Consider the following 16,239-nt stretch of genomic DNA (forward strand, 5'->3'; position numbering starts at 1 on the left):
TGCCACACTTCTGAACGAACGTTCAACCATGTTCGATTGGATCGTGGCCCACGCCACGCATGCCCATCCGGTGAGCTTCTCCAGAGGCATACGCTTCAGCAAACCGCTCGTGTGAACGCGTGGGAGCCGCTCGTATGCCGCGGAAGCGGCGCACCTTCGTTGCCGCTGCTGCCATTGCTGTTATCAAGCAGCCAAGTGGAATAATTTGACAATTTGTGTGAACGCCGAAAGAAAAGCCTAGGCGCCTAGATCCGAAAAATTGTTGCTAAAAGCTTTGGCGCCATCTTGAGATTGCGATGGTGATGGGTGGAACGAAATTTCAGCTGTTTTGGCAGTTTCGGTTTTGTATCCGATTCTAACGCGCATGCGATTTTTCGGCCTATTTTTGCGGAAAAAAGGTGCGCGTTAGAATCGGGTAAGTACGGTACTAGCAGGAAGGTCGACAAAAAGAAGTCCACATGCGCAAAGCAAACACAAAAATATAAAGTACAGCGGTAATCAGCACCGAATGTCTCAATCACGCAAGCTGGTTCAACTTTCTCAATAGCGACACTGTGCGGGCTAAAGTTGAAAACATGTCCCTCCGGCAATTCAAAATATCACCCAGCGTGAACGCCTGCTCTAGGAGAGCCTTTATCCTATTCTAGTGGTGCTCAGCGAAAGCACGTAATCAACTGCCTTCAAAAAGGTTTCCACTGCTGGACGGCTTTGTGCGCAAAGTTTAAAGGGCTTTCTTTTTGCACTCGTACGAATCTAAAGGGGCGACCAAATAAGAACCTCGCATGTGCTATTTGTGGCCTCGCAGTCTTTTTACTTCCTTTCGTTCTTGCTTTATCCGCAGATTACCGTAGAGACGTACTGTTTCGGAAGCAAAGACAGTTTCGCGAGCACTCGTATACTACCTAGGGCTTCCAGTTCACTGCTTTCCTTTCTTCGCTCGAGAACAATCGTGGCGGCTTAAAAGCTTTCGCCTACATTTTAGGCTGGCTTTTCCCAAGCATCTTATCAATTATTTAGGTATCCTGTTGCGGGGATAAATGCTGCGGGGATAAGTGTTCAAAATACGGCAGTTTTTCAATCTTGTTTCGCGATGCGTTGGCGAATTCAACGATTTATAACATCGGTCGCTTTATGTCCTTATACACCGTGCTCAGTTCGGATTCCTGGAGTGTAACGGTAAACAACCACTGCAACGCATTTGATCTGGAAGCTCTGATGTTCGAAAACAAAGCTTGAAATCAAGCTCAAACATGTAAAAACGAAATAGCAGCATCCCAAGGAAATAAAAATCATTTGTGAGTAAACTAGGGTGGCCGAAGGTGTTGGACAGTATTCCCTAGTATCAGCAATTACTGATTAAAAATTGTTTTGTTTAAGCGAAGCTTGACTATAACGCACGCTGTGGGGGAGTGACGCTGCTGATTAAGGTTTTACTTCTTAAAAATGGCCGCGTATCTGCTCCTTTGTTGCACATGTCGACGGAAGACGATAGTCGACTGGTGCCCCTCCCTTCTCTTCCCCGCTCCTCTGTCATGCTGTTCCTCTCCCATCTCGTTCCTCTTAATATAAAACGTTAAAGGTCTGCTCAAGTCAATTTAAATGTACCGCGTTCACTGCTCCAAGTCGGGTGCCTCGATGCCAGCGTTGCCATACGGTGGAGACGCGCGTGAATTGAGGCACCCTGCTGCAACAATCATAGAACCACGTTGCCCTACTCCACGAGCGTTCCAAGCGGAACATGGATCCTATCTAGTGGAACCTTTCGTTGCTATCGCCGTTTGATTTCGTAAATGCCGCCAGGAGGTAGCGCGGGCAACAGCAGCGACGGTTTTCTGCCGTTTATCTAGTATTTCATTTGCTATCGCAAAAATCAAGCATCCATGAATTTTTTAATAAAGGAACACTGCACATGTCCCTTATGCATTGATTTGCTGCGTTATGTTTGCGTAATGCCTTGTTCTTGTACAACAATGTTCACAAGTATGAACATTGACACCGGACTTAGACGTTTACATTTGGCTGTGGGTATATAAGATTATGGCACCGCTTGTGTTTCGCTTTGGCCGGGTGGCTAAATCGGGTCACAGCAGACATACACACAGAAAGACATACATGCAGAGTGACGAAAATTCTGCGTTTAAGTAGCTCAAGAAAGCCTAGCGTCTTTAAGATTCGTGCTCGTCATGTTGCCACCACAGAGATATAATAGTAGTAGTGTTAGTAGCAAGTGTTCACTGAGACAGACTTTGCCTTACCAGAAGTTGCCAGCATTTAAACTGCCTAAGCGACACCATGTCGCATCAAAGACACAAAAATTCAGCGCACGTAACTGCAGCTTTGTGGAAAAAATAAACTCCAGCAGAAGAAGACAAGATGTGTCGCATCGTACAATCCAGAGATAATGATGGGCTTCGTTGCAGAAAGAGACCCTTCTAGTCTCCGAAGATCGCAAAAGTTCTTGTGCTCCAGATTGTGTTTGCACGGCCTTTCGATCAAGCGGCTCGGTGGTGTTCGCAGCAGTTCACAATGCAGTGATCCACGTCACCAGGCGCATTGCACCAGATGTACGTATATAGCAGGGTGAGTGGGCCGTGCGAATACTAGCAGCGCATCCCGTATTAAATGATAAGCAATCTCGCTCTAGGCTGTCACAAGATTCGTTTCCCACTAATCAGTATACGTGCGGGGGAACCAACAAAAAATTTGCGGTGAAACCGTAAGGAATGAGATGCTTGAGAAGACCTAAAGATCGCTCGTAGTTCCTTTAATTAGGTATACCCTGCTAAAAAAGCTGAAGGGCTGGCTCTGAAGCCCCGAGTATTGCGACGTGTTGCGGCTCAGAGGAGGCCACCTTGTGTAGTGCAGCTTCAATTGCAACGCGATCGCTGCGGGTAGATGAAGCCACAAGCTTTACTGTGCCAGCCACAAAATTGTCAAAGTTGATAACACAAAAGCCGTTACACACCCATCTATTTACATCCACAGAGACATCAGTATATGTACAAGCTACCGCCAGTTACCGTATTAACGTTGCACATGGTAAACGACAGATTATCTTGCTTCGGCAATGAATGAACGTCGCTTGGAGTGGATGTGAGGATATTCAGGGCGCATTTAGAATCTTGTATGCGGAAGGCGTGTTGAAAGCAGTTTTATTACTAGCGATCGGGGATACAACACCTGAAGAGTGCTTTCTATTCGGGCTCCATGTATACGCGAGGCTCTACCCTAGATCGTAGGTGCCACAGTAATACTAATCCAACATAGGTATTGCAGAGACACATCACTTGCATAAGCAAACTTCAAAAAGCCGGCATGCGGAGAGGTAGATACTGAGTCTGGTGGATGATTTTGTTCGTCGCTGCCCGAGGAACGCCAAAAGGCAGTCTTAGCCTCTTCCAATGCAGTGCTTCCAGACATTCATGCTGTGTTCCTCAAAGCGATGTTAAGGACAGCCGGTAAAACATGGGTTTAATGTCACACTTCTTCAAGCTTGACCGCAGAACACCAGCAATATCATGCAGTGCATCTACTATACAAGACTCAGAGGATACTATGCAGTAAACAGCCGCTCGCCAATGCAGCCTCTGGTCGCAAACGGTGCCGAGAAACTAGACGTGTGCAGCCTGACCGATGAGAACGCCACTCAAGTCCACCTTGAGACGCGGAGACCTGTGCAGCACCCTTCAATGGAGGATGAAGTACGACTTCTCTTCTGATAGTGACAGCCCTACGGACGAAAGACATGTTTTTCCAGACACAAAAGTGCATTCAGCTAATAAGGTGAACCACTTTTTCTGGTCCTCTGGCCATTCCAAAAACGTAGCAAAGTCACCAGTCAAAGCTAGTCCGGCGATGCCAGAAGGGATATAGGCGACTATGACCAAAGTCACAGCTCTAGGCACAATCTCTCAACGAAGCACACGACCTCCGAACTATGAAACGATGATGATTATGATGATGTTTAAATTTTTATGGCGCAAGGCCGACTGAGGGCAAAGAGCGCCAGACCTATTGAAAAGGTCGTCAGTCAAGCAAACGCTTGTCGCTACTAGTTTAGCTACCATGAAGTGCAAGAAAGTAGGGAAAATTCCAACGAAAGTGCATGCTTGACCGCATGCAGGACCACTACTGTCGAAGTGAGAAAATGATTTCGGGCGGCGCTAAAGTGGTGCATTGCATAAACCTCCTCCCTCTCTACCCAACAGCCAATATCAAGAAACGGGCTTCAGAATTCTTACTGCATGCCTACGAAAAGTGCTTGGGAAGGCGGTGCGTAGGCTTTCCTTCTATCTAAAATGCGTTGGCTCGGTGAGCGTCTGATGAAAGGCTGGGCTTCGTCGAGCCCGCTTGCGTTGGCGTTTCGCCTAATCGAGGCGTTCACCCAGAACAGCCACCGACGCGCGCGAAATGAACACGCTGATGCTAAGATCGCCTCGCAGCGTCCCAGGGGATCCAAGCATCGGGAGGAAAGTGGCCTAGCCCTGGAGACATTTGCACCTGGCTCATTCCCCCGCATTTACTGTGCCTAGAGGAGTGCGATTGCGAGCAGGTAAATGTTCCACAGTGTCAGGAAGCGGAAATGAAGTCAGGCTATTGACGCGCACGCAAGGTCTTCACTTTCGTGTCGCCATGAAGATGGCTCCACAGCTTTGCTGAAAGAGGCACTAAGAAGACAGTAAAGGATATTGGCTTCCGGACAGAACGTGCCGATTAATAAACACGCCATCTAGAGATGTCCCGCTAGGCAACAACACAGTTCCGCCTCTTTCATCATCAATTGCAAGGTGACGAAGGAGATGAAGATTTAGCTTTACCAGGGAAATACTTGAACACCAGGTAGATTTGCTTGCTTCACGAGGAGGATCCATTTTCAATTTATTTCATTTTCAAGCAAAAAGTTTTTGTTCATCCGGAATGAGGTTTTTGATTTTATTTTGACGTAATCTGAAAGGAGCAGGTGCGTCCGAAGCGCGCCCTATCAAGGTTTCGAGTGGCGCCAAGGGCTGCACCTGGACACTCTAATTGGACCTCCACTGCGCACTCTCGCGATGCGATGTGCCTTTCACGGTGAGTGTTTAAATCTTCTTTAACAATTTTACTACAAACATCCCCCTGAGTTTTATAGCGACTCTTAGACGCCCGCCCACATCACAGGTTTTGAAGAAGGCGTAAATAAGAAAGTAATTCAGGTGTAAATAAGAATGTAATTTATAAGCCAAGGAGGGAGCGGCCCAATCATACAAGAAGTTGAAACAGCTCTTCTGAGCGGGTTGTTATTCTGTTTACTGTGGGGACGAAGAAGCAATCTTAACAAAATAAGAATGTAACAGAAGAACTTATGGGTGTTTTTCTTCGTTCTTGCTCTCCTGAAAGCCAAACAAGGTGAAATGTTCTTTCCTATCATAACTTGGTCGTTTTATGTTTTTCTTCAGTTCGCATTTTCAGCATTTGCTGCGGCTTGGCTTGGGTGTGTCTTGATTTTCAGTGCAGTGCAGTCGCGCCCTGTCTTGTATTGTGTTGTCCTGTCATCTCGTGTTTTGTCTTGTCTTGTCCTGTCCTCTCCTGTGCCGAATGCCAGTTGCGAGGGGAGCTAGATTGCGCTCCGTGTAACTATTTTACATCTCCACAAAAATGATACACTAGAAATTAAACCACACGCCGGAGCCCAGTAATTTCCTCGCAGAAAACGGGTATCCGAGACGATTTCTGATGAAGTGTTCTTTTTGCTTACGACAATGAGCAAGTGAAATAACCGATGTCAGTTACAACCGGAGATAATAACCCTGAGTGCCTTAAAATGACCAGTGTTGCGTAATGTGAAGCATGGACACTAAAATATGCTACTCGTCCACTCCGGATAAGCTGACAGTAAACACGTTTAAAATGTTGCCGCCGTACCCTGCGTTGACCACCGGCGCCGTGGTAGCTCGACTGCCAAGCTTTCTTCGTGCGAGTTGAATTCTTTCGGGCGACGAGCAGCCAGAGGCGAACTTAAACCTGCTTAATTCTTGATGACATGAAGGGCATAAGAAGATAACAGCACGCGAAGTTGCAACAAAGATTAGCACATGTGCTAATTTGGAAGTTATGTTGACTTCCAATTCTAACAATTTAACAGCACTCGACGGCTAGCTGCTTATCACTTACTGAGATAACACTGCGCCCCGCTGTTTTGTAAGCCACCCATTGTTTGTTCACGGCCGAGGGTGTTCGGACAAGCCGCAAGAGAGTTTAGTGGAAATAAAGGGAACAATGCCTCGCCGCAGCAGTGATTCACCCACCCAAACTCGAGGAGCATGCCCAGAATATTCTCTGGCAGTCCGCCACTCGCGGAGAATGAGTACAGGCCTCCATGCGCTGAAGTTTGTCCAGGCAGCAGCAGCGCCAGCTCACACATCGTGGTGGCTCAGGGCGTCACTATCAGAGTAGTGGTACAGCAAGCGCTCGTCACCGCCGTCTTTAGTCGAATTCGAAGAGCGTGAACATCAGCACCCTGCCCTGGATTATAACGGAGAACTTTATCAAGAGCCAAGCCACTGACGTATTTGCGGAAGGCGTCCGTTGTAACGACATCTTAACACAATTGGCGAAAAAATCGCTAGCCTTCCCTCGAGTCACACACCTATCGTAGTTTTTTTTTTTTTTAAATCGGAGCTTCCTATGTCTCATTGATGGCGTACGTCACCGCCAAAACACACTGCAGTAAAGGCAACTTTGTCTGACTATGTTAATGGTCGCGGGTAAAGTGAGAGAAAAAAAAATTCTTTGCGTTTTCGGAATCTAGCCTGGGTTCCTCGCGTTATGAAGCCAACGTCTATCTGTTTGCGCCATTTCGACACAGCCGAAGCAGTTTGTGCTTGTAATACGCTGCTTGGATGTGCAAAATTAGAGAGAAAAATCATGCACTCCTCCATCTAACAACGACAATAGTTGAACGCGAATCATTTTTCGTGCGAAATGAAATGGCCATGGGTCAAAGTCAAAGCCGCTGCGATCCAAAGTCGAAACTGCGCGCGAGTCGAAATGGAAGCTCAGTAAGTCAGTTAAAGCCACCTGCCAGTCAAAGTCCAAACTCTGACGACAACCAAGGTATCCCTCACACGAATGATTCGCGTTCACCCATAGTCGTCGTTAGACGGAGGGGCGCATGATATTATTCGTCTTACGAAGCGACACAGCCCCTCAAGCCGCCGACCGTGGTGCAGACCACTGGACGCCAAGCGATAGCCGCTTGAAAAGTTCCAGTTAATAATTAAGCGTTGGGCACTACACTTCTAAATTCGCAGCTGATTTTATCCAGCCAGAAAGACCTACGCGAGCTCGAGCATGCTGACACATGTCGCACTGTAGGAAATAATTTTATGTGGGGACACGCCCAGGTCGCGTATTTCCAAATCCTTGCTGCCCAGAGCACCCACGTGACGTGTCTGTTCACGCGATGCAGAACGGCAATTGAACGTCGTCATTGGCGGCGCCCCAAACCTAAAGCGACCTAAAACATACCAAATCACTATTATTAACAAAAAGAACACATAAATTTGAGTTTAAAAAAAAAACTTAAAGTTAGAAGAAAAGTTAAGCAATGAGAAAAAAAACAAAGAGATAGACCTGCTGGGGCTCGAACCCGATCCGTCTGCCCCAGTACTCATTACCCTACACCGAGGCCACAGAGCCCGAACGGCTGGCTACTTTTACCAGGCGCTCAAAAGAACAGCGCGCGCAGTGACAGCACGCATAGCACATGGGCGCTCTGTGCAGCGAAGCGTTTGGAAACGCGACGCCCGCGTCACTCTGACATTTCTGCCGCCGGAGCAGCGCCCGGATTTCTACTGTGCACCACGAGAAAACGCTTCCCGCGTGATTGAAAAATTCGTGGCATTTAGCATCTGATTGATAAATATATCAACTCCAACCCAATAACTCTAATTGGCACTCTCTCTGTAATGAAGGCCAATATGGTATACTGTGTCCCAGTTTTACGTGCACAGGGATGAGGCACGCAGAGAAGCACATTTTAACCAGCGTAATCAGGCGAATAAATGCACACTTGTTTATTAAAAAAACTTTTAGTATGTTGTAAACGTGTAACAAGCTTTTTTTTATGTTGCGCACTTCCGACAAAGATGGCAGAAACCTGAGAAATAAACAAATAACTAAATGCGTATGCGTTGAATTTAGGATGCCTCGAGCTGACAAAAGAATGTGTTCAGTTTTCCTTATTCGATGTCATTAGGGATCTGGTCGCGAAGTCAATAACACGACACGTACGCCGCTGCATGTTACCAGACCTCTCGTATGCAATAAACATCGTTTCATTAAATGTAATAAGCGTTGGATCTTCGTGGAACCTAATTCGTTACTTACTGTATCAAAACTATTCGAGTTAAATAAATTTTTCTTCCGGGCTCAAAAATTTATTTCAATGTTCATCCCTCTTTTCCACACCTCTTGTACATTTTGGTTTCCAAGAATGTACTTGTTAAGACGTGCTGGTGCATGCCTGTGACCTGAAATGCAGGGCAGTGTGTAGGCATAGTAATATATCATTCATAGTTTTTTGCCCGGCACATGCAATTCAGTGAAGTCAAACTTCCTGAGCTTCCCACGATAAAATCCTTTATATCAACAAATCTACGCAATTGTAACATCCTTTTTTTCGAGTTTGTGCTCAGAGTTCAGGTAGAATAGACAAAAGGAATCTCGGCGCCGCTTCTCACTGACCTTGCGTGCCTCGCATTCCTTGCGCCGGAGCCACTCCGGGAATTTCGCTCACCTCGAAAGCATGATCGTGCCTTTCCTTTTCAGGAAACCTGTCATCCACGCATCCGATAGCTTCCTCCCCATTAGGTGTTTTGTCTTTTTCTGCGTAGAGACCATTATACTCCCCTACTTTTCTTTTTTATGCGCAGATGGGATTGAAAAGCGTTTTTTTCCTCAAATAAAGGGCATTCCCTATTTATTCCCTTTCCTTTATACATTCCAAATCTCGTCAGGGTACACAAGCGGACTCTCATTTCCAGCTGTAATGAGTTTTAGAACGTCACCAAAACGGAAAGAAAATTTCAGCCCATATTCACTGTACGCGCGATACTCTGCTAGTTGAGATCACACTTCAGACAACACGTTATCGCCCGCCGGGGCAGCTTTAATGAGTAGACGCGATGAGAATGCTTTTACAGGGATCACCGAAGGGTGCTCGAGTCAACACCGCGCTGCCGTCAAAACCGCTTGATCGGCGCCGGCAATAAAGCCCCAGCGCCGACCTATCACTGCGCGTACATGTTTTTCCAATCAGGCAGCCCTTTGTGTTGCACTTACCGCAAGCCTGACCAGAAGGATGATGGCGCGAAAAGGTGGAACGACCCTGGTGGGTATTTTCGGTGCTCTGGCAATTGTGCATGCTCGAAAATGAAAGCAAAAAATAGGGAATGATGGTGATAATGAACCAGCGCTTATTGTAGAGTAGAGGGACAAGAAAAGGGGGTCAGCCTTCTACGTCCAGGAGGCAACGACAGGCGACGGCCTCACCGCCCGCTCACCCAGCATAAAGAATAAATTAAAGACAACCCTACACAAAGAGCGCGGAATTGCGTTCTAAACTTAACAACCTTGTTTTTGTGCGTACCAGACAATGTGTTCACCAGGACCTATAAGCCTCTTCAAAATGCAATAAAGGGGGGAAATGAGGCGGTGTCGTAAACTACTCCCGATTTGAACAAACAAATGCAATTATCGCGCAGTGCTTGCTGATGTGAGGTACCACGAGTGTTGTAAAAGCGTTGCCGTGTGTCAACGAAGTGAAAGTGCCTGCGAATCGAGATAATCACCGCGTTTTTGTTGTCGGTGGCTGGCGTACCGAATATATAATTATATGTCACGGCAGATGATGCTTCGAGTATTCAATAAATCCAAAATATACTCAGGCGTTAGTTGAGTATTCAAAAACGTAAAAACAAGGGGTGTTAGAAACTACCCCTTTTTTGTTGAATCCGCAAAAACTTGAACCTGTCTGAAATGTTCACGATGATATGTTTGGAAATACATTAAAAAGATGAGACTTGAAAACAATTTTTAGCTCTACAGCAGCGTTTGAGGGTCCTAAAGTCTACGGGGTGTAGCCTAAAGGTGGCAGATAAGATATTTCTGCTCGTCTTCCTTCTGCACGCCAATATGTGGGCCACAGCGGCTGCGCTAGTTTTCCGTCTGAAAACACAACTTAACCAAAATTAAGTTGTAGGCATGCGTGAGAGCAAGAAATAATAACCGTATTCACAACAAGACTGGCGTAAGCTCGCCACCTCACAAACAAGAACAGACATAGTTCAGAATATTTGCTGATCTTATTAAATTATTAAATAAACGCTCATATGTTCTGTTGAACAATGGTTCAAGCAAACCAGTGAAACTGGTTTGCTTAAATATATATATATATATATAAGGCATTCGAGATCAAATCGAAAGGCGTGGGTTCGGTCCCCTGTTTTTCTTTCTTTCTTTCTTTCTTCCTTTCTTTCTTTCTTACGTATGTTTAAAAAAATGTTAACTTGACTAACCGTAGTAAAACGAGAGCCTAAAAACACCCCTATGCCTCCTTTGGCGTTGTAGACTGCCGGACTATGTTTCTGTATTTCCTCAACGAGCCCCTCATTTACTTACTATATTAATCTGCGAAAGCCTAGCGAGGGTCTCGGTTCTGGCAGCCTTGATGCCAAGGTAGCATAAGAGGGCCTCCCGCCAGTTACCCGCTCATGACAGGCTGTAGACGTTCGAGTGACGCCCCGGGGGTAGAAAAGAAGGTCTCCTTCTCCCCGTGTAGTCAGAGTGGCGCTGGCTACCACCCTCAAGCGTCAGTCACAGTTCTAGTAAATATAAATACCCCAGAAAGTGAAGGCGAACACAGTCGCCCAGATAGCCGAATTGGTAAGGCATTCGAGATCGAATCGAAAGGCGTGGGTTCGGTCGCCACTCTGGGCGCGTGTTTTTCTTTCTTTCTTTCTTTCTTTCTTACGTAGGTTTAAAAAAATGTTAACTTGACTAACCGTAGTAAAAAGAGAGCCTAACAACACCCCTATGCCTCCCTTGGCGTTGTAGACTGCCGACCTATCTTTCAGTATATAAAAAAGACAGAAACAGACGAGACAAACATTAAGCAAAAAGCTTACCGGCGTTTCGACTGGAGTACCGGTCTTCATCAGAGTAACGTATAACCTAGAAACACGGATGCTTTTATAGGTGCGGAAGGTGTGCTACAGTGCACCCTTGTTAAGAAAATACGACTGCTTGTTGGGGAGAGGTGACAGGGAAAGGGAGGGCAGTATATATTTGCGTAAAAACCTTCGTGACCTACAGCTCCTCAAAAGTTCTCCCTAGAAAAAAAAGCAACGATTCATAGCAACAGCAGACGCGATCTCGCGGGCACCGCAAATAAACCCGTTTCTCAAAACGTAACGCAATAGCGAAGTTCACTCATTTAAAAAAAGGGAGGGCGGTGAACAGACACCTCCCGTGCGGATTACGGGAATAAACAAGTGGTACAGCGAACGTTTCAAAATACGAAGTGAGAACAAGCTGGTTCACAGGCACAACACATACGGCAGGGCGGCCGCCGGTGACACGCCCATTTCTGAAAATACCTACGACGAGCTACTCAGTGAAGGATCGCAGGGGCTTCTGTGAACTTGTAACCTGCCTCTGTGATTCTTCACTGAGTAGCTCGTCATTGGTATTTTCATCTAATGAGGCCCCTTTGCAGGTATCCGGCGGCAGGCGAAAGGTGCGAGAGAACGTTATCGTGTCGAGTCCGCCGCACGTCGAATTATTCCCTAACGAAGGAGCCCCGGAATGCGAGAGAGACCGTTCCGCAAGGAGCGCTCGTATCCGAAGTTCCTGCCCTTGGGAACCGCCGCCCGCAGCACTCTAACCTACCCCCGCCCCCTTCCCCCTCCCTTTCTCCTGTTCATTCCTTTGCTTTGTTTATGCGCACTGAAGTTGTACAAATGGGAAAACGATTGTCAAGGGGTCAGGAGGAATTCGCAGCCGGTAGAACTGCCGCGATTTAGCTTAAGCCATGTCGCTCTTCTGCTGTGTGAGTGTGTGTGTATGTGTGTGTGTGTGTGTGTGTGTGTGTGTGTGTGTGTGTGTGTGTGTGTGTGTGTGTGTGTGTGTGTGTGTGTGTGTGTGTGTGTGTGTGTGTGTGTGTGTGTGTGTGTGTGTGTGTGTGTGTGTGTGTGTGTGTGTGTGTGTGTGTGTGTGTGTGTGTGTGTGTGTGTGTGTGTGTGTGTGTGTGTGTGTGTGTGTGTGTGTGTGTGTGTGTGTGTGTGTGTGTGTGTGTGTGTGTGTGTGTGTGTGTGTGTGTGTGTGTGTGTGTGTGTGTGTGTGTGTGTGTGTGTGTGTGTGTGTGTGTGTGTGTGTGTGTGTGTGTGTGTGTGTGTGTGTGTGTGTGTGTGTGTGTGTGTGTGTGTGTGTGTGTGTGTGTGTGTGTGTGTGTGCCGTTCGCATAATTCCACGGGAATTGAGGGCGGAGGGCTCATTCGCTGGTCCACTTTTCTTTTTCCTACGTGTCTCCGACATGCGAGCTTTGGGACACAGCGCAGTGAAACGTCGCCCTCGCGAATTCGGCTCATATAAGGGAGGTCGCTACGGGCTAGTACACTTTTACTCGGATATTTTATGTTCTGCAGGTGAATGGTACCCACGAGAACGGTTTTATTCCCTGTGGTACAGTCTCGGCGCATAGTACGTGTTTGATTCCAGAATTGCTCAGAAGCACTCGATGTTACGATGGGCTGGGGGTACCCAGAAGGGCGTTGTCCTTCTGGGTACACCTAAAAAGGGTGATTGTCGTCTTAAAGACTACACCGAAAAACTTGTCGTAGAATACAAACGTTGGTGCACGCTCTGTCTCCGCATATCCCCACCCTTTTATTGTGAAAATTGAAACAGGGCCTGAAATTTACTACATTGCGAATTAAGGTCGTGAGAACAATTTTTTCCGCTTTTGAATCGAGCCGGTGCTACTTCGAGCTGAAGGGACCGGTCGGCGATGCACTTGGTGCACGTGCCTGAACCTGCTGGTTCACGTACACGATACTTAACTCTAGCACAATAAAGGTCCATTCTAGGAATTACGTATCCATTCGTGGGTGAGTAAAATTTTGTTTTTATGGCGACAGTATTCGCGTACAGAATGGAAAGTTGAAGTCATGACATACCCTTTACAAAAGAAAAATGGTTCTCAGCATGGCTTGCCGTCATCATCTCAAGGAGCTTGATTCAATGCCTGATTTTCTAGATGGCCGTTCATTCACTGAGTGAATTTTTTATTTTACTGCGAAAAGAAATTAATGTTCACTCGCATTTTTTTAATGGCAATTGAAGTCTCCTCTGCAGAAAAAAAGTGTCGTTACAGAACGACAGCGTAAACAGTTTATGACTCAAGAAAATGGGTATCTATACCCGAGCCAAACCTATGAAATTTCATTTGCAATCGTTGCACCAACAACTCCCCGGCACCTTCGCAAAGCCAGCGCATTTACGCGTGCATTCGTCGAAGCATTGGTGCGTCGCTATCTCGAAAAATGAAGGCGAACTTTTGGTTAACTCTGAAAACTTTCACAAAAAATTAAAATACGCTCAGCCTAACTAACTGATCAGACCGCCTTGTGAGTTCATCCTTGATATGTTCTAAAACACAACCTTGCCTTTTTTGCAGGCTCAAAGCGTGCAAGTACCGTAGAAGGTCTACTGAAGCGGTTTTCAAGGGGCTGACAGATAACAGTGTTTCTACATGGATATTCTTTTTAAGGCGAAGCTTCATTGCCCTCACTGATGCGGTTGTGCGCCCATACGCCCTGCAGAATAGCCAACTTACTCTGACGATGATGATGAATGATCACGGGTGAAGCGAAACAAAAATGAAGGAACCTCACACTAATGCGTAAGACTTGAAGGAAGCGAAGCTGTGCGCAACAGTAGCATTTTTGCTCTTTTTCGTCTCACGGCGTTGTTTAAGCCTTGCCACTGTACGAGGGACCACAGCGGGATGTTCGTCTTCCTCTATCGCACACGGTTCTGCGTCGCAACAGGCTCTGCTCGAGCTTATTGTTGCGGCAGCGGCCTCCTCCGCTGCCTCCGCCACGTCCCGCGCACGTCTTCTTCCCCTCCTCGCCTATCTCTCCCCGTTATCGGGCCGCTGCTCCATGCCGGGCGCTTGCGGAAGGGGGTGTGGTTTGACCTCGAGCGCTCAAGGGCAAAACTGGTCACCCCGCGAAGACTGCCCGAAGCAGCCTAGTGTAGCTTGCGCTACAAAAAAAAACAAAAAACAACTGCCCGTTTGTTTGACAGCAACGATAGGAAAACGCGAAGCTTTAGTCGTTGAGTTTGTGGTGTGATCGTTGAGCTTAATCACGACGATTGTTGAACGCGAAGCTTTCGCGTGATGTATTCTCTTTGACAAATCTCAACCAAAGTGGTGCGTACCTACAGAGCAGCACATACTCGCAGTGTGGGACTGGCTACCGCAATGGGTAGACTGCGTGCGGTTCGTTCAGAGGAGGAGCAGGTTGCCTTTGAGCAACGTCAGCGCGAGCGGGCGCGCGAGTGCGCCCGTGTTCGTGGGGGGGATGCGCAGTTTTGTCTCGCCGAATCGATAGAGGCCAAAGGACGTCGATAAAATCCTGAGGTTAGCAAGCGGGATAATGAGCTTCGGCAGCTCCGCCATAACAAGAGACTCCGATCCTGCTCCGCAAAGACTCCAACGTGGACGTGACCAAGCAATGAGGTAAATGGATCAAGACCTTAATGCCAGACCAATACTCGCTGCGTCTAAAGACCCCACTTCGACCCACCACCCACAACCGTTCCAGCATAGATCTCGCGTTTGCCAAGAGACTGTGTCGATTTACGATGGCAGAACCTCTGAGTGTCAACCACAGCGATCCCAAGGCACTGCTTTGCAAAAGTAAATCATTCGTTTCTAAGTGATCCAAATGAAGTCAAGACGGCCAGACTTAAGGAACGTGTTTTCATTCTCTCAAATTACTTCGAGCGCATCAACCATCGCTCTGTTTAATGACAACGATGGGGGAAAAAGAGAAACCTTTAGGGCGTCTACCCCCGTGGAACCAGTCGAATCAGTGGTAAATCCCAGCCAAGTAAATGATCAAACTCAATGCTCAAACGACAAACTGAACGACTAGTTTTCCGTTTTCCCATCGTTGTAGTTAGACATAAGGGTAGTTGATCTTTTCCACGTTTATATTTCCATTATCGCCATGAGTAAGGTACGTTAAAAACTACCAGTATAATAAGCAAAATATTACGTAACCTCCTCGTCGACCCACTTTTGCGCGATTTCTGTCCTAGGAGCAGTTTAATTTCCTGGACGTTCTTGCTCAAGACAGAAAAAAAAAGCAAAACTAAACTAATAAGCATGGATCACTGACAAAAAGAAACACCAGCGTTGAGGTCGATTCAACACGCTTCGGGGACCCACACGGAAAACGCCGCTGTCATCTAAACACAGCAGACCAGCGAACCAGACACAAAGCGAAGCATCTGCACTGAGCACGAAACTTTATTTGGAAGGCGCAGACGAGCGAAGAAGCCGGAGACAATCTTCCTTCCGACACCCGCGTAAAAATCACCCGCTTGTTTAAACAAGGGCTGCCGCGATTTGTATGACGTTCCCGGGAAATGCCAACACAAGGGCGAAGCCGATACGCGGCTCACTCCTTTCCCAACGTCCCTCGCAGTACTGGTAATCCACTGGGTCTGTTTCTGTAGGCGAGCGGAAACCGTCATGTGAGGGACGTATCGCCGTCGAGGAATCGATACCAGACACCCTCCCACCACGCGCGCCAACAATAGTTTTTCGACATTTCGTTGCTCCTGTGTGGCCACGTGGAGGAACTTTTCCTATATAGTGTGCCGAAGGATTTTTCGTTATTGTTTCGGGAACGTTTGTATGAAGTGCTTGAATCTATAGACGCCTGTGATCCAATAACACCGGAAAACATCGTAAGAAACCCGAGGTAATAAAAACTGCGATATAGCCTTGTGTTCTGTCCAACTTTGAAAGGCTGCTGAAACAAACATGGCTATAAAAGCGGGGGTATGCAAGCGAATGTAGAGAATGCCATACAAATGGAAAAAAACTTTCATTTTGTCCTACTGCCCACTGTGTTGCTTTGTAGCCTTTTGTCACCTAAATAAGACATTCGCGCGAGCCAAGCACAA

At 47.0% G+C, this 16,239-nt stretch overlaps 1 protein-coding gene and 1 non-coding gene across 2 annotated transcripts in view; one reads left to right on the forward strand and one right to left on the reverse strand.

The window, feature by feature from the left end:
* LOC144179744 (uncharacterized) overlaps positions 1-16,239 on the reverse strand; it is a 140,782-nt gene that overhangs the window by 72,588 nt on the left and 51,955 nt on the right. The window lies entirely within an intron of this gene.
* Positions 10,906-10,977, forward strand: Trnar-ucg (transfer RNA arginine (anticodon UCG)). The gene has a single exon. It is a non-coding gene; the product is annotated as a tRNA-Arg (tRNA).

Source organism: Haemaphysalis longicornis, unplaced genomic scaffold (assembly GCF_048455015.1).
Source record: "Haemaphysalis longicornis isolate Haplotype H1 unplaced genomic scaffold, Haemaphysalis longicornis Haplotype H1 scaffold_4, whole genome shotgun sequence".
NCBI lineage: Eukaryota > Metazoa > Arthropoda > Arachnida > Ixodida > Ixodidae > Haemaphysalis > Haemaphysalis longicornis.